Source organism: Rhipicephalus microplus, chromosome 8 (genome assembly GCF_043290135.1).
Source record: "Rhipicephalus microplus isolate Deutch F79 chromosome 8, USDA_Rmic, whole genome shotgun sequence".
Lineage (NCBI taxonomy): Eukaryota > Metazoa > Arthropoda > Arachnida > Ixodida > Ixodidae > Rhipicephalus > Rhipicephalus microplus.
Window position 1 is genome coordinate 56,945,866 of NC_134707.1, and position 22,747 is coordinate 56,968,612.

Sequence of the window (22,747 nt, forward strand, 5' to 3'; positions counted from 1 at the left end):
TCTAACACTGCAATGCACAGGCGGACGGGGAAGGGCGGAAAATTGACGGCCAGAAACATTTACTTCAATTTGCGGTTTCATGGCAGAATCACTGAAGTTCCGCTACAAGTTAGCGATTATTCCTACCATGTTTTTTGTCTTCTAGCGCGTCTTATATGGTCTCCAATCATATACACGAACAGTTCTTCACATGTAAGATATCGAAGAAGCGGACAAGCACGCTAGAGTGCTCGAAGTTACGAACGCGCAAGATACCCATCTTTTAGAATGCAGAATGTGCATGAAATCTGTGCTATGTGATAGGAAATGAGCTACACCGCTCGTGTAAAGTTGATGCCAACAAACGAGTGTTCAGGTACTACGTGTAACGCACCGCACAAGAAGCTCGCTTTCAGATGCTTTATGATATGTACACCCGTGAGAAAAAGTACATGGACCATAGAACCACGACCCGACATTACTGTCTACGCCGTCTAGTCAAGAGCCGTCTGCTGTCGAAGGAATAGCTGAGGACACTGTTCTGGTGGAATTCACCAGAGAAATGCTCTGGACAGCACATGGTGATGATCCCAGTAAGCACGCACACGGATGTACATACGGGAGCGCGATTCTTGTGCGGATGAGTTGGCGTCTTCAAAGGGTGACAGATCGAGTGAATCGAGTCTGTTGTCAACATCTAAGGCCGTTTCTCATCTTATCTAAACGAGACATCCATATTGTCGATTAGCATCTCTCTGGCAGCCAAGGTGCCTGCCACTGTAAGTCTTCAAACATGTCGTGTTCAGTAAGACCCAAAATGACAGGGTGCTCACTGTTTACGTAGCTTAAGCCGTAGCCTGCCGGTGTACCCACGAGAAAGAGGTCTTGTTCGGAAGTAACGACGCTGCATACTTTACCCAGTCTCCTTGTCTCTAAACCCTGGACCTCCGATAGCAATCATTGTGCAGGAGTCTTAAGCCTGCCCTTCATTGGCGAAGTGATGAGGGATGTCCTTCGACATGACAAGCGAGCTCATTGACTTCGTTATCGCCTCTACGTGCCAACTTTACGATGACCCCGGATTCCTTTCGGTCGCGCTGCCGATTCGGGACAGTATAGCGCTTTCGCAACTCTATCGTCGCATTCTCCGCGCGCTTGTGTCTTGAAATACGGGAGCCATTCTAGGACCGATCATTTTTCGTTGACATTTCGACATGCACCGCCTTTCTAACATGCTCATTCGACTGTACTACGATGCTATCACTAAAGGACCACTCAATGAATCGCGTGGTAGAGGGCGGCCTCTGTGGAAGCACATAGTTGAAACGAAAGGACTCTTTGTCAGAAAAGAAACGTTCCGATGAAACATTGGTTAATTGAACGAGTCTCTGTTTGAAGGCCTGCATATACACTTACTCTCGATACTGCAGTCGAAAGGAGAGGCGAACTCTGGCACTGCAGATCTGAGTAAATTACGTCGGGCAAACGATGCAGACGACACCGAGTAACGGTCGTCTGCTCAGCCTTCGCATCGTAGTATGGCGGAGCATAAGACGGTTGCTCAGACGTATAGTGCAAGTAGTAAACACCCACGTGCCGTTCGCATGATAGGGTTACTTATTGACTACCTAAGGCAGCGAGCTTCAGCTTTGCTCTTCAGTCACCATGAAACAGTGTACAATGAAACGCGCAGTTTGCGAGACGTATACGCTGAACGGAGAACTTTAAAGGAACCGAACAGCGTCGGCCGAGAGGGGGCGCTGCGGCCGCCCATCGTCGCGTAGCCTGCGGGTCGGGGTCATGACCCGGCGCGTGACCCAAGGGGGGGTGGCTCTCGCACGTGGTCCTCCGCTGTACAGTTGGGAGCAGCCGGCGTCGGCGGCGCACCCACGACTCCATTCTTCTCGCATCTCAAGGAGCCGGCAGCAGCAGCCGTGCCACAGAGCCCAGATGACTCGTGGCGCGTGCCCCTACAACTGCTGGCTTTGACTCGCGGTCTCCGGCGCCAGCGTGTGCGGACACGTGTGCTGTGCTGTTCATTCTGCCCACTACCGTCTTTCTTTTACACCCCCCCCCCCCCCCTGGGTGCATTCACTACTACTTTAATTCTCTATCCGTGTCGAAACTGGTAATAGTATAATTTGGTAAGGTGTTAGGTTCGCCTGTTGCTGGCCCGTTATAATGCAAGCATGCAGTGGCGTAAGTCTCAAACATCACAAGGGGGGACTGACATCTCGTCATGGGAGTAATATTGTGTACATAAATGTAGGCTGTATTTTTGAATACGTGAAAATTAAAAGCATGATATGAAATTTAATAATCAAATGACCTTGTATGAATTAAACAGTCACCTTGCAACTGTTTATTCCTTGAGGAAATAGCCACTTCTTGTGAAGACACGCGCAACATGATCGGACCGTCCCTTGGGTATATAACCGTCCTGTCTATGTGTTCTCGTCTTCTGTGTGGTTGTGATTTTGTCGCGAAGTTGATTATTTAATTCAGACGTGTACCGACAGGCCCAACAACGTATTCTGATAGAAAGGAGTGTGGGTTCCCAGCTGGCGTATCTACACTGCTATATTTAGCCTTTTATGAAGCCGGTCAAGCGACGACAGATGCAATTTAAGTACTCTTGAAGTTGAGGCCAATCAACACAGACATGCAGCCTACAAAATTAACAGGCGATAAAAAAAGCCGAATGCCCCATACTTAGCTGTGAACCGATTCGGATCGATGATGTCTGAAAGATGAACCTCAAGTGGGAACACTTGCACTGTGCCCCCCCCCTCCCCTCCCAGCCTGAACAAACTTCAAAACCTAATCGTTTCATGAGCATGTCGTGCTGTTCTTGGGAAGCGATCGACGAATCCCGACATCTGGCTCGTCCTTCCTGATCCATCGCTTCCGCGCCTGAGTGCGCAGCCTACATTATAGTTGCACGTGCAAGGAAAGGCAGACGGGAAGCGTTCGAACTTCCTCGGAAACAGTGCAAGAGGGGGGTCAAATAAAAGGAATAAGACGTAGAGACCCTGGATTGATGAAAAGGAGCCCGCGAGGCCGACAGCCGGGGACAACCTTCGAGGAGAAATCTGGCAACGCTGCGTCTCAAGGCCGCGTCACGGATCACGGAGGGAGAGCGATGTTCGCGCCACAATACCGAGACGGCTGACGGAGGCCAGACGTTCGCGGAGGAAGCTGTTGAAAGAAGGAGAGAGGGAGAACGAAATAAAGGTGCCGGCAACAGAAGAAGGTGCGGCCAGTCTTGTGAGACTGTGAATGAAGAGGGCGCGCAATATTCAATGGCTTCTCAATATGAGAGGAGGGAAGTGGGGAGCATCAAGGTGGCGCGTGGGTGGCGGGGCCACATATATCCAGGACTCGCGCACGTGTCTGCATTCGGAGTGAGTAATAAGATTGGTCGGGAGGTGAGGAGGAGCGCGGAAGCCGAAGAAAGCGGCACACGCATGGCACGCGACCAGGTGGCCCCTCTACCTACCTCCCCCGTAAAGGTAGGAAGTAGACAAGAAGAGGAAGCAAAGAGAGGAGAGCATCGAGTAGGAGAAGAAGAGCAGCGAGGATATCAATGCTAGGAAGAACCAGAGTATGGAAGAGCATGAAGGTTCGCTTCGATACAAGACGCAAACGTGCGGGAAAGAAAAAAAAAATGCGCGCGCGTCTTTGCGAAAGAAGGTGAGGAGCTATTCTGTCTCCTTGATCTTGGCTGATCGCGCTTTTAGACAGTAAGTGCTACCTTGGATGTGAGGGCAGTGTTATAGGTTGTGGGGGAGCGAGGTTCTCTAGATGTATTCGTCTAGATCCTCGCGGAAGGAGGGAATCGGTGCGAGAACGCAAGAAATTCAAGAGAAAAGGGGGCGCCGCTTGTTATGTTGGTTGCGCCTCGGAACGGACACCTACGGTCGCTTGGCGGCAGCGTCGGTATCCATAGCAGCCAGAACGGAAGGAGGCAGAGTGGGGATTAAAATATACGGACAAAAAATTGTGAGGTTGTAGAGAGCAGAAGAAGAAGGCGGTGGTAAAGAGGAGGGCCTTGAAGGAGGAACAACATTCGGAGCAGCAGGCGCCGGTGGTATACAACTCCCCTCTCCCGCACTTTTCTCTCTCTCTCTCAACTCAAAACGCTGGCCGCGCGTGCGGCGTTCGTTTCCGCACGCGCCAGTCGCGTGCCACCTGGCCTCTAAGACCACGCGCCAGTGGTGTTTAGCTGGGAGGGGGTTTAGCAGGGAAGGGCAGAAGTAAAGGTCTGTTCCTTGGGGTATGACGCAGCTGCTCGCACCGCCTCCCCCCTCCTACTCCCCCCGCCGCCTTACGACACATGTGGTCCGTCTCTCCTTGGCTGCTCCAGGGGGGGGCTGCGATTGCACGAAAAGAAGGCCCGGCTGGTATAATAGGGAGGCGCTGCGGGTTAGAATTCGAAGAGTAGGTGCTTGGAACCGGCTGTTCGGGACCCTGTGCGAAGACGGAACCGCGGAAGGAAGAATCAGTCTGTTTAAGACTATCTTGCGGAGGGGCTTCAGTGCCGCCATATTGGGCTCGTTAAACAAACCCTTTCTGTTTCGCATCTTCAACAACTAACCAAACTGTGTTATGGTGGACGCATTCGTTTGAAGGTGGTTGGGATACATGCGACGTTCCATGGCCTTATCGATTCTCGTCACGATATACAGAAACAAGAACACATCAGCGTAATAGCTCAAGATGGCAGCGTTCCCTGATGTCTTAGAGAAAATAGTCTGCACTGTCACGTGGATGCGGAGATGAAGAAGGAAGTAGCTTGGGTGTCAAGGAAACAGGGTGAAGTCACCATGTATACTATGAGCGAACTTTATGTACCTTGTTCTCCAAAACCATGAGAGTTACAGTAAATATTTTTCTATCATTGTGCTTATAAGCAATTACTCTTTTTACTGAAGCAGATTTAGCGATGAAAATTGCACCGCTAATTTAAAATGCGTTGCATTTCTTTGTGCACTGGAAGCACTTTTGGCGTCTATCTGCGTATCTATGTATCTGTCTATCTAGCCGCTTACGCCAGGGTGCTCTCGTGATGACCCCCCGTAACTTGGCGGGAAACGAAATTAGTACGGGAGGGTAAGACAATTCGACAAATATGACGCGCTGGTCAAGACATGAATAATGTCACAATGCCGTCGCGTACATCGTCAAACACTTTTTGCCAGACTGTGGCACACAGCCGTGGGCGGGTATGTGGCACTGGTGATTGACAGTATCTCCAGGAACGGCGAGAATACACATGAGCAATTTTAGCGCGTGAGCGTTAAGAATAATCAGACATCGGCAGCGTTTACCCGACGAATGCAAATAATAAATATCAGGGTCCCAGCAGGAATCAAGCCCCAGCATTCTGCGCGGCAATCAAGTATTCTACCATGGAGCTACATCAGGCCTCGGTTCTACTTTGCAAATAGACCCTAATGTTCGTGAAATTGTGGTTGCAGTGCTGGCTGTCCACTTTATAAACATTCCATATGTGCTGCTATCAGTTAAAGTTAGGGTGTCATCCCCTGAGGCTGATTTACGTAGCAGTGTTCAGGGCTACCACTCCTGTGAGCACGGTTCATGTCAGTTTATCGCTTCTGGTGTTGCTAATATTCATGTTCCTGCTTACATCGTTGCGCAAGTGCTAACAACTGGTTATACAAACATCATTGACTGTTCAACATATGTCGGTGCGTGCGAAACTTGTACATTTATTTAGCGGCATTTCATAACATGTCGCTCATTAAAAAAATACAGCATGCGTCATCTTCCTTCAGCATGCTTCGCATAACGTCGATTCTTAAGGTACGCGGAATCTGCCAAATGTTTTTTGTATTTTTTTACTTTAGGTTCGTTATCATCCCCCGGAAACAGCTATTATATTTTTTTGTGTAAGAATAACACTTCCTCACAAAACAATAATTCTGCTTCAACATATTGCCTATTACGGTGTCTAAGTGCTGTTTGAAAACTGTCAATTTAGATACTGTTGTTGTTGAGATGAAGGAACATAAGTACAAATAAAGCTTGTCTTGAGATAATCGAATTTAAAGTTTAAAGTTTACATTATTTCAAAAGTACAACGAGAAAGCAGCATATTGACGGGCCCTTTCTATGGGCTCCAGGTAGATACTCGTCACAAAGATCTTTTATTTTTGTGTGGAAACATCTTGTCCCCCTGGCTCACCATTTCGAATCGCTTCACGAAACTCATAGTCGTCTGTTATTTCATTCGAAACAAAACCGAAGCACAGAAATAAACGAAGCCACAAGTGCGGTAGAGGCCCGCAAGCACGAAGACTATAAGCAAATAGGAGTACTCATCACTCCTATGGTCGCTGAACAATCGCAGCGTTAGAGCCCCCACTAGTAAGTTCCGAAAACTATATGCTCTAGTCACCTAGGGTGGTAGCACATGGATGGCAGTACATGGATTAGCATAAGCTTCTTTTTTTACGGCTCCGTTTGCATGGTTTTCTGTGGACAGCAGCAGCAGCAGGCACCCGCTCTGTCGTGAGACGAAGTGCAGCTAAAGATCAGCTCTTTCACTTCACTCCATTGGCCCCTTTTGGCTCACCAACTGAAATCAACTCACGTTGTTCACAGCGATCCACCTTTAAATGGAAAGAACCGCCAAAACTGAACAACAAACAAAACCACCAGTGCATTCCGAGCCACAAGCAGGAACATTAGACAACAATCGCCGCGCCAATGTTCACTCGTAAGAAGCTCTACATGCTTGCGACGACAAGTTCAGTTGCGAAAGCCGAGCGATTAAAGACGCCACCTCGTGCAGAAGACAGAAAAAAGGCTTAACGAGGCGTGTACAGACATACAATGAGGACCACTCACGCTTTGAAAGCAGGGGGTATGAGGCAACATCTGGACGCCATCAAAGGAACTTATAAACCCTAATCTCATCCCGTTAACCCCTCCGCGCCAATTTGCCGGTGTCGAATTAACGCAGCCGCTATCATCATCGGATGAAGGCGCCGATGACATAGAGTGAATGGTTGCGTCAGCATGGTAGGACGTACACTGTATAAGATGCATATGTACGCATATGTCTTCTGTTTCTTGGGGTGCGCCTCGAGTAGCAGACGGTGCCGATCACTGCGTCGTCTGCTCTTTTCCGAGGTGCGGGGCTTCCCCCACTGATTCGACTTGCAGACGATTATGGGTGTCGCGTCTTCTGCTCAATCTCGTGAGCTCACCGGAAGGGCTCAACCATATACTCGTTGAGTCGGCAAGAGTGAGTACATAATGCAGGTGCGGCGAAGAAGTGACGGGGATGCACGCGAGGGGGGCGCAAGGAACTTCATCCCGATCCCTATAGTGATAATTGAAGGTGGGAAGAGTCTTCTGCTTCTTGTTTCGAGGACATGCAGCACGTCTGTGTTCAATCACACTTATATCTCATGTCATTTTTTTTTGTTTTTTGGTTCTTCTGTGCATTCTCGCAATGTCCAAGGGTGTTGCGTTAATCCCTAAATGTTCTGTAAGCGTGCGTCTTAATCGGGCCGCTGAGTGTAGCTGCGTGGTATAATACTGTATAGATGGCGTTACTGGTGCTTATTGGTGCACACGCTTTCACGACCACCGAGCTGTTTGAAATGCGCGTTGCCTCCGGCGGCTGTACATTCCGCGGCTTTGTATCTTGAAAAAACAACAGATACTACCTGGTGAATGACCAATTGCACCGGGCCTTGAAAAGACCCTTCTAGCGGTTGACATTGCGAAAAAAAAACAACTAATGCCAGACATATAAAAGAAGCTACTCAGACTATACAACAAGAGGCGTAATCGTGAACGTGCAAGAAAAAAGAAGCACCTTGACAATCAAGCGTTCCGTCAGCCTTCTCTCATTGTTCCGCCATCTTGGACGCGGCCAACCCTCATCACTCATTCGTTTCTCTCGAGGTGGCCCGTGCTATCTGAATACCAGGACGCGATCCACGCGTTCCGAAATCTATGGACGGCACAGCTAGGCATGCCACACATTTACGACGATAGGTACGCAGCCGGCTGGCAAGGACAAAAAATCTTACGAGCGGGGGGGCCCTTTCTCTCATTGTGGCCAACACTATAGCGAAGACTTAGCTAGAACAGTGTCGCGTTTGCTCTTCTAAGACGAGGCCAGGCGGTGGTGGTTTGCGGGGTCCGGGCCCCGACCAGGAACCCCGCCGTTCGAAGACCTTCAAGTAGGAAATAAAAAAAAAATGAAATGTGGGGGGAACATGAACAATAGCCTTCACGACGCACACCTTGGATCCGCCTCCTTGAATGAGCCCCGCGTTGGTCGCCGTCTGCTTCGTCTTAGCCGTAAGCCTTGCAGACGAACGTTTCAGAACGGGGCGGCCATTATTTTTTTTTCTTACGGTTCCGCATTTGTAGCAGACGACATCGTAGGGTGCTGATATACCCTTCTGCTTAGCGTGGCGTTTCATTATTTCCTTTTTGAGACGACTAAAAGAGCCCGCGAAGAACGCGCTTCTATAAAGTGAGTTTTGTTCCGTGGCTGTTCATTGTGACCAGTTTTTTTTTTTTTCCATTCCGGATTGTACCTTACGATACCGGGATCCTTGCAGCCGTGTGCCACACCTGCTTTTGATCCGGACGGGCGATCCATCTTAGGAATTTAGTTGGCCTATGCCGACGTGTCCGTGGTTACGTTGAGCCTAACGCGCTGTTCTATTCAGCGCTGCCTTTAAGATTACTTGGAAATTCTTGATGAGCTTGCTGTTCAAATTTTACGGCACTCGCAGTTTGCTTTGGTTCTTTATCAACATACAACTATTTTTTTCTCTCTCTCTCACTATATATATATATATATATATATATATATATATATATATATATATATATATATATATATATATATATATATATATATATATATATATATACGATCTATCAAACAGTAATGCAAGGAAAGTATAGAGGAAGCTATTAGAAAAAGTGGATGCAAAGATAACTTGCCTTGAGCAGGAACCGAACAAGCGTCCGATGTTCTATATCAACTGAGCTACCACGACGGCTATCCCCCCCATCCATTTATTGGGTCGGAGGAGCCCTTTACTACGGCATCTCTCGTAATTGTGTAATGGATTTGTGACGCTAAGCTCCAACAATCGTCATAGTAGGAATCCTTCGCTCACCCTTCTGCAGCACTGCTCGCCTAAGGCGCACCGTATTGACCTCTTCGGTTAGTTTAAATTCGCACACACACACACACACACACACACACACACACACACACACACACACACACACACACACACACACACACACACACACACACACACACACACACACGCGCGCGCGCGCGCACGCACACACACACACACATACACACACACATACACACGCACATACATACACACATACACACACATATACACGCCCCGCCGCGGTGGTCTACTGGCTAAGGTACTCGGCTGCTGACCCGCAGGGCGCGGGTTCGAATCCCGGCTGCGGTGGCTGCAGGCGGAAATGTTGTAGGCCCGTGTGCTCAGATTTGGGTGCACGTTAAAGAACCCCAGGTGGTCTAAATTTCCGGAGCCCTCCACTACGGCGTCTCTCATAATCATATAGTGGTTTTGGGACGTTAAACCCCACATATCAATCAAATCACACATATACACACACGCACACGTACATACACACATACACACACATACATACACACATACATACACACACACACACACACACTGCAGGCACGCAAAACCTGCGTAAATATGTCATTCGTCTAGACTGGTTCATAGATCGGGGAAGCCAAGTGGGTATCGCCTCAAGAAATCCCATTAAGCGCGTCAAGTGCTATATTGTCGGTGTCTTTTATCAGAATACGTTGTTTGTAAACAAACGTCCACGAAATGCGGGCAGGCTATCCCGAGACAGACTCAGAATAGACGTGCCCGGTGCGGCTCAGGTGGTGCGCTATACCCTCAATGCGTATATTCTGTACAAACTGTTTAGGGGAAACTTTCTCCGGCAGGTGGTGCGCGTATAGCTGAGCGCCCCGCCCTCGTTTCCCATTTATATGGAAGCAAATTTGATAACCTGCGGTTTGAGCACTTGCCGGGAGTGCGGCTTCCAAACACAAACGTGCACACACTTACTTCTCCGAAGGCCGCCACGAGAACGAAAAAAAAAAAACACACTCCGAGTGCGTGACTCAGCGCAAACAGTTTGCTCTGCGTGTCAATGGCGGAAGGAAGTATTAGTTTCCGTTCGTTGTATACGGAACAAACCGCACACCCTCCGCATCGAGCGGCTCAAACTTCCGTCTTCCAGCCCCGAGGTATAGTTTGCGCAGCATGGCTTGGTCGGTGAGTTCGGTCATTTTCGAAGCTTTGAGTCCGCAATGTCTATACACATTTCAAGGTGTTGGTTAGAAAACAAGAAGCGAAAAAAAAAAATGGGTAGAGGGAGGTGGAAGTCGATGCCTTGACGCGCTGTATGCACAACTCCAGAGATACTTAGAATGACTGCGCACACAGCGCCTTCAAGAAATACATTCGTGCAGTAAGTATGTTACAGTATACGAATTTAAGCAATTACTCTACGTACCATAATCGTTACTGCATGACTGAGAAAGTTATAAAATAATACTATACTAAGTGAACGTACGCGTATGCGACGATCTCCCATCGCCTAAAAACTAGTCAAGGGATACCTAATTGAATATGCATAGCTTACCACGCCTAAAACATGCAGGAAGCACACTTGCAAAAGTGTTAACCACAGAATGCTGTGTGGATGCCACTTAATAAGCATTTAACCATAGTTTGTGCACGAAAGACAACGCCAGGTGGCCCTTTATTACTCAGCTGCTTTTTAAGCAGTGTATGTAGCCTTTAACGCTGTAAAACAAACGTTAAAATGATTTCTCGTTACATAATCGGTAGTGACTGCTTATACCTAGAAATATAGTTCAACAATCTCGCCGTACCGTCATGTGGCAGTCTTTGTTCCGCATGTCGCCGCAGCCTCACGTGATCACAGCTAAGCTCTGGCACCGATTCTGTGCGTATATATGCGAACAATAGGTGTCGCACGCACGCAGTCGAATTTCCCACGACTCTACAATGCTCGGGAAAAGAGAAACGTTCCTCCCAAATTATGATTACCCTCTCTTCACGCATGAAAACAGAATAAAAAAAAAAGGTACCACCATACAACGGAAACGAAACTATAGCTACAGACGCTGCGGTTTAGAACGATTGAAGGAATTGAAGTCCCCCCTGGACAACGGTGAAAGCCACGGGCACGCGCGCAACGGCGCCGTCACTCACGGGACGGAGAAACAAACAACCAAACAATGGCCGCCCGCGACGCTTGCGACGAACGCCGACAACAATGCGCGCGCTCAGTAACGGTCGGCAGCCGTGACGACCAGGCGAGACCGCTAAGCCTAACCGCGCTCGAGCTTTCACGTCGTTCCAACGCGGTTGGTCACGCAAGCGGGCGAATCATCCAAGCCGAGCCAAGCCCGAAGCCAAGGTGTACACTGTGCAGCAAGAGACGCAGCTTGCGCGGTGTTTGTCCAACGCGGCAGCATCTGCTGTTTTTTCCCGAAAGCCATCGTATACTGTCACGCATTTTTTCGACGGCCCTTTTATTTCGTCTGCAGCGCACGCGTGGAGCAGACGTATAAAATACCGAGCAGAAGTGCATCTGTGTGCGGTCCCGGCGATATATACGCGGGAGCCAGTGTGGCCACCGCAGAGGCGCGGTAACTGACCAGCTGCGCTGCGGACGTCAGCCTGCACGAAACGTGAATTGCGTACGCTCGTCACTAGTGGTGTGAGATTGACGTGTTTGGTTGGAGTTTTTTGCGGCGCTCTGTGGCATAAAAAAAAAGAAGTAAGCCTATTGAGTGTAATGAAGAATGCTATAAGGGCTGTTCTTCGCAGTGTTCACGTTGTTTTTTTTTTTCAGGAAATGTACACCTTTCGAGAAGCTCCTGATCGGTGTGCTTCGTACAAGAAACCAAGCTGTAAGTGTACCTGTTGATGTATATTTAGGTAGCTATCAAATTATGCTTACAATCTTAAGGGCTAGTATCATAAGCAGCTGGGTACATTGTTACTTGCGTATGTACAGCCTTGCACTGAAGTGCGTCCGCCATTCTCACTGTTAACTGATCTTTGTAACTTTCTTTCATACAAAGTTGTCTTTTTACCATATTTAACGTTAACAATTAAGTCCATTAAATCTACAGCTCTCAAATACAAACCAAGCCGACGCCTGGTGTTATACCTTCCCGAACAGCAACTTCTTGACAACACTTGCCTTGGCCATCGATCGATCATATGCATCGTCACTGGGGCTACGGTGACGAAACTGTCAAATCAACCCGCGAAATCCATCGTCCGCGACCACAATACCAGCGCGACCATCATAGGACACAAACAACTCAGCCATCGTGAGAGCGCTACCAGGTGCAATGATAACCACAGAGTCGCGAGTGCCACGTGCTTCCCGCCAGATTTGGCGGCGACACGCTCCACTGACCCAACAACCCACTCTTTTTTTTTAAACCAAAGCAGACGACAAAGGCTACATGCGGGGCGTCTGCTGTACGCGCGCCCGACGCGTGACCAGTGCGTGCGCATGCGCACACTATCGCGCCCACCGCAGGACCACGGCTACATCAAAGAACAATCAAAATGAATAAAGTTATGACGTAGGCCTCGGTAGTGCCTTTTGCTGCACGCACGCAGACGTAAAAAAAAAAAAGTCGGCGGTGAAATCAATCGCTGCCGTCGCACAGCGCAGCCGGCATCGCGCGTTTTCCGGAGCAACCGCGGCGCGCGTCACGCTTGGATTATTTTCTTTTGTTCCGAGCAACCCTGGCTCGCCCGCATAATCGGGACAATACCGGGTGCTGGCGTAATAACGGTAATAAAATGGAAATCAGGAAATCAAAGGCGCCACACGCGAGACCTCTCCGCGGGGGAGGGGGGGGGTTCAGTTTTCGAGGAAGCTGTGGTTCGTTGGCGTGAGTGAGCATTTGAGGGCGAGGGTGTCATGGCGGACGGATAGGAAGGAAGCAGACGACGTCTGTAACGGGCTTCACACACGCAGACACAAGCCAGCAAAATGACATAAACGGTGCCAACATAAAAGACAGAAATGACCTTACACACACACACACACACACGCACACACACACACACACACACACACACACACACACACACACACACACACACACACACACACACACACACACACACACACACACACACACACACACACACACACACACACACACACACACACACACACACACACACAGACGCACACAAAAAGCATTCAGCGGAGTTCCCTCCCCCCCTCTTTCTCAGCGTCCACTGTTTCTTGTAATTGCTCCGGAGTAGAGGGATAGTCAGAGCCAACCCGAAAGTGTGTCGGTAGACCGCGAGGTGGCGGTGCGAATCGCCGCAGTCACGTGGTTCGTTACTTTCGAACACCCGGCGCGGCGCCATCAAAAGCTACGTACTACGTTACTAAGCTACGTGGCACGAGTCGTGTATGGTTTCGGCTCGTGCTAACCGCTATATACATACATGTTTGCCTTCGTTCTGCGGTCGGAAGTGGCTGCGGCCGTTTCCGGTTGTCGCCAGGAAACGGCTGCGGCGCAGGTCGGAAGCGACACGTGGTGCGCGTTAAAAAGGTGTGCGCAAAATCGCGTGCGCCACGTGATGTAACATTTTTTTCGGCGCGTGGTTTCGGCCCGCGCTTCAAGTTAACGTCGCCATGGCCGTTTCCGTTTCCTCTGCTCCACGCTTCCGTAGCTCCGACGGGGTTCCGAGCCCGCGGCTTCTCATAAACCCTCGGTTTGTCGAGACGCGCCTTACCAATTAAGGGCCGCTCTTCCGGTGAGGGTACATATATCTTTACATGTGTAGCTTAACCTACATAACTGGGGTGATACATGTATAGTGGTTAATGAAATCCGATTCAGGCTATGCCTAAACGTCGGTAACATAATGAACCCGGTATTGATTACTTTAAGCATGTGTAAGCTCAAGTTCATACAAGTGTTGGGATGTTTCATTTTCATTGTATTTGTTATCGGAACGTTATACAGTGCAACCAGCACTTCCGCAGTTAACCCGCTTTTCTTGAAGAACAAATTAACGTAAAATATCTGTTCCGAAATCCATAAGCTACGCCAGGCTACGCTTATTTTACAACTTCAAAACTGCGTTAAAGCGATGTATATGAAACAAGGCATTATTCAAGCCCTGTCATGCGAAGTAACGATCGTATGAATACAGTCTGATAATAAACTATACTTTCCTTTGTTCTCGGTGCTTTTCTTTTTATTTCGAAAGTCTGCCTCTAGACATAATAATTTTTCAAAAATACACCTACAAGTTTTCTTCATGTACGAAGTCTGATAAAGAACGGTGGTGTGGTCCACGAAGCCAGCGGTCAAAGTCGGGTGGTCGGGCAGGCCTGAGACCTGTTGCACGGAGGTGACGGCGACGACTTAATTGTAGACCAGTGCATGTCCATAGTAAGTGTGAGGCAGTTACATCTTAAATTGGGGCGTCACAAAATGGGCATGTGATGCCATGCGGGGCTCAGTACTTTTGCGCCCAAGGGGTGGTCACGGATGGGGTAAGCGCAACCCCGACACGAAGCCCCCGCAACGTAACCTCCTCTCAGCGGGTTAAACCACCAGGGAGGTCTGATTCACACGGAGGTATATAAGAGCTCGCGTGGCACGTCGGAGGCGTTATTTTTCCCGGAGCATTTGAAAACTGTCGTAAACTGTTCTCGATCAACGAGTAGTAATGGGGGGGGGGGGAGAATGTTTATAAGATGGAAAAGAAAAGTGAGCCCCGTAACTGTCTGCATCAGGGTGCGACACCTCAACAGTAGCTCACAAGGGATGGTGGTGAGGAGGGATTAGAAAGATAGGAATTAAAGGTATATTTAGAGAGAGGAAGGACAAAGCGAGGCACAGGGACAGCGAGCGAGGACATATCGAGGCATAGGAGAGATAGGAAAGATGGAAACACGGTCACAGGAGTCCGAGGACGGGGCACCACTTGCGAGAGCTCTTGTCGGCGTCAGGAGATGGTGTAGGGCAAGTCCAGTAGGTCAGAGCTACGCTGTCGTCGGAGATCTCGAGGGCACAACCGGTCGGCACGGAATCCAGCGAGCGAGTTCATTAATGGAAGTGCAGACTCGCTGCTTTACTTTAATTCTGCGCATATTCCAGCATATCTGTTCATCTTTGTTAGACTCTAACGAAGATGAACAGAGACAGTTTCTCACAGACGACGTTATGAACCTGCGGAAGTGTCTGGCGTTTTCTGGCAGATTTTAATTAATTAAGGTGTGGGGATTCGCAGGAACAAGATGGGAGAATTCCCGCAATCGTCTCGTTAAAGGAACTAGAGTTCGCAATCTACCATTTCATTCTTGCAATCATACCACTTACTACAGAGCTGGCAAATACCTAAGATAAATGCGACAGAGCGCACGGATTAAGCGGAAAGTGCGTTTACGAGACGATGTAATTTCTACCACAGGTCATTGGGTGAATGTGAAAGGATGGGCTGATTAGTAAGTTACGCAAATTGTGCGTGTTGATCTAAGTCCTTACAGTTTCTTTGATAGGGCGATGAAAATAGCAATGGTTAGAAAGTAATGAGGAAATTTTCGATGATTCGTTTCTTTGTTAGGGTCGTCTCATTAAGGTTGTGTGAAACACGTTGAAAGTCGTTCTTCTGGTGAGTATTCGTCTTATCCATAACTTTTTATTGGGACATCTAAATTTCGTAAAAGAATCGACGCTGTTAGAAGCACCTGCTCAACTTCTCTTCTCTTACACTCACAGAAAGAATGGGCCCAGGGAAAGAATTGGCCCAAAGGAAATTGGTTCAGGGAAAAATGGAAGGAAGAGAAAGGAAAGGCCGGAAGGTCTACCAGATGCGCGTCCGCGTTTTGATATCCTACGCTCGGGAAAGTTGATTAAGAGATGAGAACAGAGATAGAAAGAAGCGAAAAAAAGGCACATCTTAGATGAAAGCACACTTCTGACTTCGACAGTGGTGGACGCGGGATTTATGGCGTATTGTATTTCACTGTAGACCACCATCCCGTTCAAGAGACTCTGCAGGGCTGACTGCCACTCCATTATCATTGAAAGGCCACCATTACAAAATTTGACGTTATGTTGAGATATGAATATCTTAGTTTCATACAATATTTACTATAGGGAAGTCTGGCACTCAGCCACCGTGGGGATTAACGGGTTACACACGAATTCGCCTAATCTTTGTATTTGTGGATTCGAACACGCTTGTTCTTTGGCGCTTTGTTTCGGGTGATAGAATCGATCCGTGTGACATTCGGGACCTCATTTGAATCGGTTAGTATAAAGGTTAAGGTAGTGCAGTGTAACTGCTGAAGATTTGCTAAACTACGTCTCGCGACAAAGTGGGTCGAGGCCATACAAAGCCAAACGGAGTAGAAAGTACGAAGCTTAGACAAGTTCGTGCACTACCTGTAGTTGCAACGCCGCTTGGATCGCCGTGCGTTGCAGCTCCCATAGTCACTATAGCGCCAGAGTTTCCTCTAGTGTATTATTAGGAAACTATGCAGAATAGCACCCCGGATCGTTATGTGTCCGAGCAGAAGAACGCAAGCTCAACATGACAGACGACCGTATTCTCGGAACGCTGTCGGACGCTGCGAGAAGCGTGTCGTCTGCTAATCGTCTGCACAAACTTCTGCGGCACGTGCCTCGCGTACGTGTGCCGCGCATCCTTCGACCTCGGTCAGCGTGCACCACGTTCGTGGCAGGTTTTTTTCGTCTTCTAATGCAGCCTCCCGGGCTTTGCGCAGCAGACGAACCGGTGGCAGGCGTCACCTGCTCCCCCGGCGGCACGCGTATAATATCGACGGCCTCCGATCGGGAGGGGGCGATATTCCGCGAGGAAACGAACTTGCATCTGCCCCAGCAGTCGACGCGAACGTGCCACCGGCATTCCTATGGATGGATAGCTGCGAAAAGGACTTGTAGCCCGGCGTAATCGCCTCTTGCCGGTGGTGTTGGGCAAACATATCGATGTACCTATTCGCCGGATGAGATGGTTCGATTGGAGGAGGGGACCCGGCTGATCGCGCAGATAAAAGGTATTGGTGCTAGAAGGGTGTGTAAGCTACAGATGGGAGGATGTCGTCTCCCAAACAGAAGAAAAAAAACGAACAGACGGAAATTGCGGCAGACGATCAGACGATAGAATTGCGTGCTCCGCAGCACCCTCCGAGCGCCCAGGGTTGGTAGCACACGACTGTCGCGTGCGGATTGTGAGAGCTTTTTGTGGGCTTTTCAGGAGCTGGGCAAAAACAGATGGAGCGTTCCCTGAGTGGTATGGGAAGTGCAAAGACAGGCCGACATTCGCGGTGCTGCTTAAATCGGAACGCGTTCGAAGAAATTTAGTGGTCGCACGCTCGTTTAAAGTTTAACGCTGTTTAATGCTGTTTAACGAATAGAAAGTACCAGAATGAAAATTTCCAAATCGGCTAGCACCGTACAAGTACTTGCCAGGGCATTGCAACGACCGGATGATCGGCCACTTTCTATGCCGGTGCTATTACAGCACCGCCCACATCTTTCGACAGTCCAAAAGACAGTGAAAGCCCTCTTGTGCTATTTGAGGACGACGGCGTTTGTGTGAACGCCTCTGACTTACGATAGAGTTCTACGCGCTGCAGTGAATTTACTGTATTTCTGTCTATCTCTCTCCCTTTTTTATGTTCCTTCTCTTCCCTCCTCCATCTTTCTCATCTTTCTTGTCAGCGTATATGGTAGCCAAGCGGATGTCTTTCTGCTTAAGCTCCGCGAGTTCCCTCCCCGCCGCGGTGGTCTACAGTGGTTAAGGTACTCGGCTGCCCGCAGGTCGCGGGATCGAATTCCCGGCTGCGGCGGCTGCATTTCCGATGGAGGCCGAAATGTTGTAGGCCCGTGTGCTCAGATTTGGGTGCACGTTAACGAACCCCAGGTGGTCAAAACTTCCGGAGCCCTCCACTACGGCGTCTCTCATTATCACATGGTGGTTTTGAGACGCTAAACCCCACATATCAATCAATCTATCAAATCCCCGAGTTCTTTCTTTGTCTGCTTCGTCCTACCTTGGAGGATGGAGAACGCAAAATTAGCGTGGGATCAAGTACAAATAACTACGCTAGACGCTGCTGTTTTGACGTTGAACCGTCTGCGTTGCGTTAGTCTTCAAACGAGGCATACGTTTGGGAAAAGTGAACGCTTGAAATGGTGGAAAATCTATGATGAGTTCACGGGAGCGCTCGAATAAGCGCCCTATAGTCTTCACATCTGGTAACTTCCTTAAAGAAGAAACAATAGCTTGCGAAAGAATGGCATCAGCGAATAATTGAAATTTGTGGAATTTGCTGTCTACAGGAGGTCAACTTATGTGCACATGCATTTCGTTGGCCCATTCGGCTGCTTTTGGTGCAGTTCGTTGGACAAACGGGTAGGGAACAATGTTGTAGACATGGGGCGGCTAATTCGTGTCCAACCTGAACGAGAACACTGGCAGAAGCTCCCACCGTCTTCAGACCAAACTCCGAAGAAGGTGCCGTGACAGACCGGTAAGAGGTATAACATATATATGCCTCTATGAACATCGGCTGGTGATGTCAACAAGATTACATGAAGCGATAACATATGGCCGGCTGACTCGACGAAAAATTGTTCAGCCAAACCAAATCGTGCATGACGAAACTCTTGATTACTGTGACCTGCAAGGCTTTAGAGGACTCAGGTCTTGTGGCTCAACATTGAGGATAGTATAGAAAGCAGGACATTCGAGTGTGTACCTCTACAGGAAAATTATGTAAGTTTTAAACAGGAGTATTGAGTTTGGGGGAGGGCGGTGGCAATAAAATATTGCATGCGTACCGTATAGACGTATCGGGGTTGCTGTAAGACTGTGACTGTTCACGTGAAAACTGTCGTGCTGCATGGCGATTGAGCAAGTCAGAGCGAAACAGTCGGTTTTTAAGTGGAAGACTTCATGGCCACGGCGGAATCGCAAAGCATCCTCGGAGCACCGAGGGTATACGCTAGATGTAACGCGAGTTTTCTACAAACATTAATCGGGACGAATGCTGGCCTGTTAGTGGTCACGAGTGCTGAATACCTATATATTTTGGCTATACAACAACATTTATTTATTTATTTATTTATTTGTACATACTGCCACACGCATGATGGACAATAGAGTGACAAGACAATGACAACTTAAAGACAATGCAATGCAACAGACGATGTAATTCAAAGCGTGTGTCTCCTATGGCTTCCCATTTGCCCATTCGAATGGCAATGTAACCTTGTGACAACCATTTTAATGAAGTAATGTCCTATAATTGCAACAATTGCAACAATGCCCAGTAATTACCTTTTACGAAAAAAAATAACGTTTGGGAGCATTGTGCATATTGGCCCGCCCACTCGAAAGGCTGCGAACGTTGACCTTGGCGAATGAAAGCCGCATGCTGCTCGCCTTGTCACATTAAGCGCACGCCTGGCGCTAGCAGCAGATGGCATATATTGACCGAACAGCGACCGTAGCAGCGTCCGACCATTTCGCGCTCTTACGCCAGAAGTGTTTGTATAGGGCGCAACACCAAGCGCTCCATCCGATAAGACAAAAAGGGTAGGGAAAGCCAAGAGCTCACAATCCTATCGCAGCCATCTGTCACAGTGCACTTGAAAACGCGCACCTTTTTATACGAACGCTGAGAGCCTTGTTCTTGCAGCGTCCCAAGCGTTCTACTGATTACGAAAATTTCCTTTCGAGTGCCACTACAAACAACCCGCTCTGGCATCTGTTGACCGTAACGGTACTTGCAGCACCCGCTGAAGTTTCTGCAAAAACAAGCACACAAATAAAAAAAACGAAGCACGGTGGGACCTTATCTGTAGAACTATAGCCTAGGGAACGATTCGGACGCACTTCTGCACTATGGCGCGTGGCATTAGCAAACGACGCGGCCCTCATTCAGAGCCGTCTGTTCGCCTCCCGCCTTTCGTTCACTCAATCCCTCGTTGCTTGTCGTAATAAAACACTGAGAACCTTATCGTATTCGCGTGGCACTCTCAACATAAACGTGCGCAAGCCTTCTGCAGTGTTACAGGGTCACCCGATAAGATACAGTCACTTCTTATCCTTATTTTACCTATATGTTCGGTTTTCCGAGCCGGTCGTCTGCTGCCACGCGAACGCTGTCGGCCGGCGGAAGCTCGCGCGGCAGCAGACGACGCAGGTGTTCGGGCCACCGGTGCGTCTCGCACCGTCGGTGCCTCAACCACTCGACACCAGGTGTCGCGTCACCCTGTATCTGTTCTTATTTCCTTTGGTGCAGCTTGTCTTGCCTCTCTCCTCCTGTTTGGGCTGAAGAAAAATAAGCGTGCTTATAGGCTGGAGAGAAGGGAATGCAGCAGAGAACAGAAGCGAGTGAAAGAACTGAAAAGCCGCTTGCTTTTTTTTTTTTAAGGGGCGTTATCTGTGTCCGCGGTCGTACGGGAGCTATGGATGAGTGGAGAAGTGCAGGATGCAGCCAATGCGTGTCTAACGCGCCTGACTAGGCCCCGGATCTTGACTCGGTATCGAGGTTTCAAAGACAAGAGGCACGAACATTAGACCGGTCCATTCTCCTCAGTGCAAAGTTACCGAGTATCTACGCCATGCAGCTGAGTTAGAAATGGTTTGAAACTGCACACGTTCGAAGGGAACATGTACGTAGTCGTCCGCATTCAAGACAGACACCGATTTAGTATTCGAAACCCCGTATAAGCCGGTGCTTAACCCATGACGCGTAAAATTATTATTAGGTTCTCCATGCCACGATCATACGTCATAAAGCGGACACTTACTCCGTAAAGTGGAATGAGTGTCCAAGCTTTAACGATTTGAATGTTAATTAAGTGTTCACTCTAGGTGTAGTCCACCTTGTACATCTCTTCGATGACCAGTTAAAGTGTAGCGCTGGTTAGTAGCATGAACATTGCAATGTCGAAGCTATTTGACTATTTTTTTTTTCTTTTCTGGAAGCACGTGACGTAAAAAAAATTAATCTCACAGGCTAAGAAGGATGCTTTCTCGCTGACAAACGACTGCAGAAAGCAACCAAAAAAGTGCAGAATAAGACAAACCATCCCGCTTTAAATGTGGGTCTTATTTCGTAAGTTGCTGTACGCGCGGGCTTTTCCTAGAAGCAGAGAATACTCTTCCTAACATTTAACTCGACCCCCCCCCCCCCCCCCTGCCCAGCGTCGAGTAACCGGAATAACAACCATTAGGAATAACGCGAAAATCCGGCACGACAGCCATTGTATGGCGTAGTACTCGAAAAAAAAAGGGGCATTCCTCTACCCCATTGTGACGACATTCAGCTCATCACTCCATCAACAGCCGTCTCTGTGTACGAAGGAACCTACGAGGGCACCCCAGCACAACACTAACAACAAAAGCAAAGGGCAGCACGAGTGACATCCTATTCGCGGAAACGAAAGCAAACACCTTTTCAGCGAATGGCAACGGCACCCCGCGTAGCGCGTGCCGTCGCCGCTAGGGTTACGCAATCATCGGCAGCAGCAGACGACACGGGAAACGTACGTCTGCTCCTTCTTGATGGGGCGGCTCGATAAAAACAGGAGCAGACGGCGCACGCCTTTTGGAATGGAGGTCGCAGACCGGCTCAATTCATTAGAGATATTAAGCCGGCGTTAGCGTCTCTTAATGGCGTCATTCCACGTCTTTCGGGGACCATTGGAAACGGTAAAAAGGAGAGGAGACCCGCAAGGGAGAGTCTTGGAGATATTGCCAGCTCTCCTCTATCTTTTAAAACACGCACGCCGCCAGGTTGGCGCACTCCGCGGCGCGTCGTCTGCTCGCCGGGGTCCAGCGCCGTCTGCTCCGGCACATCTGCTCGGGCTCCCTCGAAAGCAGACGACCTCTGGCACTGACTGCTGCGCGTTCTTGTAGTATATAGTGTCGTCTGCTTCTGTTTCCGCAACAGCAGCAGAAGTTGCGCTGTTATCGACTCTCTTTCTCTCACCAAATCAGACCTTTTTGGCGCTGTTTCGTGGGCTTATTGTTTGACTTCGCTGACTTCTTTCGGGTGCCATGTAAGCGAGGAGCATCGTCAGGGCGTCCCACTTCATTTGCTGAGAGGCACGACAGGTGTGTCCCCCATTGAAAGGAGCTACCCCGCCGCGAGAGCGCTGTTGTAATGCGCCCAACGTGCTGTGTGGAGCAGGGGGGGCTGCCGTCGTGGCGCGTTGGGCAAGGCCGGTGGTGTCGTCTGCTACGCCGCCCACCGTATCGTCCGCTTTCCGGAATAATGACGCCACCCTGCGGTGTACTGGCCTGCCGTCTGGCGTCAGGATAGTTTTTCCTCTACGGCGGCGACCTTAGCGCCTGTCGTACTCCTTAGCGAAGGACTCATGCGGCGTGAACACATACAGCTGTTCCCGATAGAGTGGCGTTCCCCGGAAGTAGGAGTTTGGCACAAAGTGCTCTGCGCTTGAAACCTGGCATGCGCATCGCGGGAGTTGCGGGAAACTTGCGCGGCAACAGATAGCGTGCAGCTGCTAGTCGGACTTGCTTGATCGAGACGTTGCAGCCGCATTGTTCGAAACGCGATTTAAAGAGCATAGTGCGACAAGTAATGCTATGCACTACTT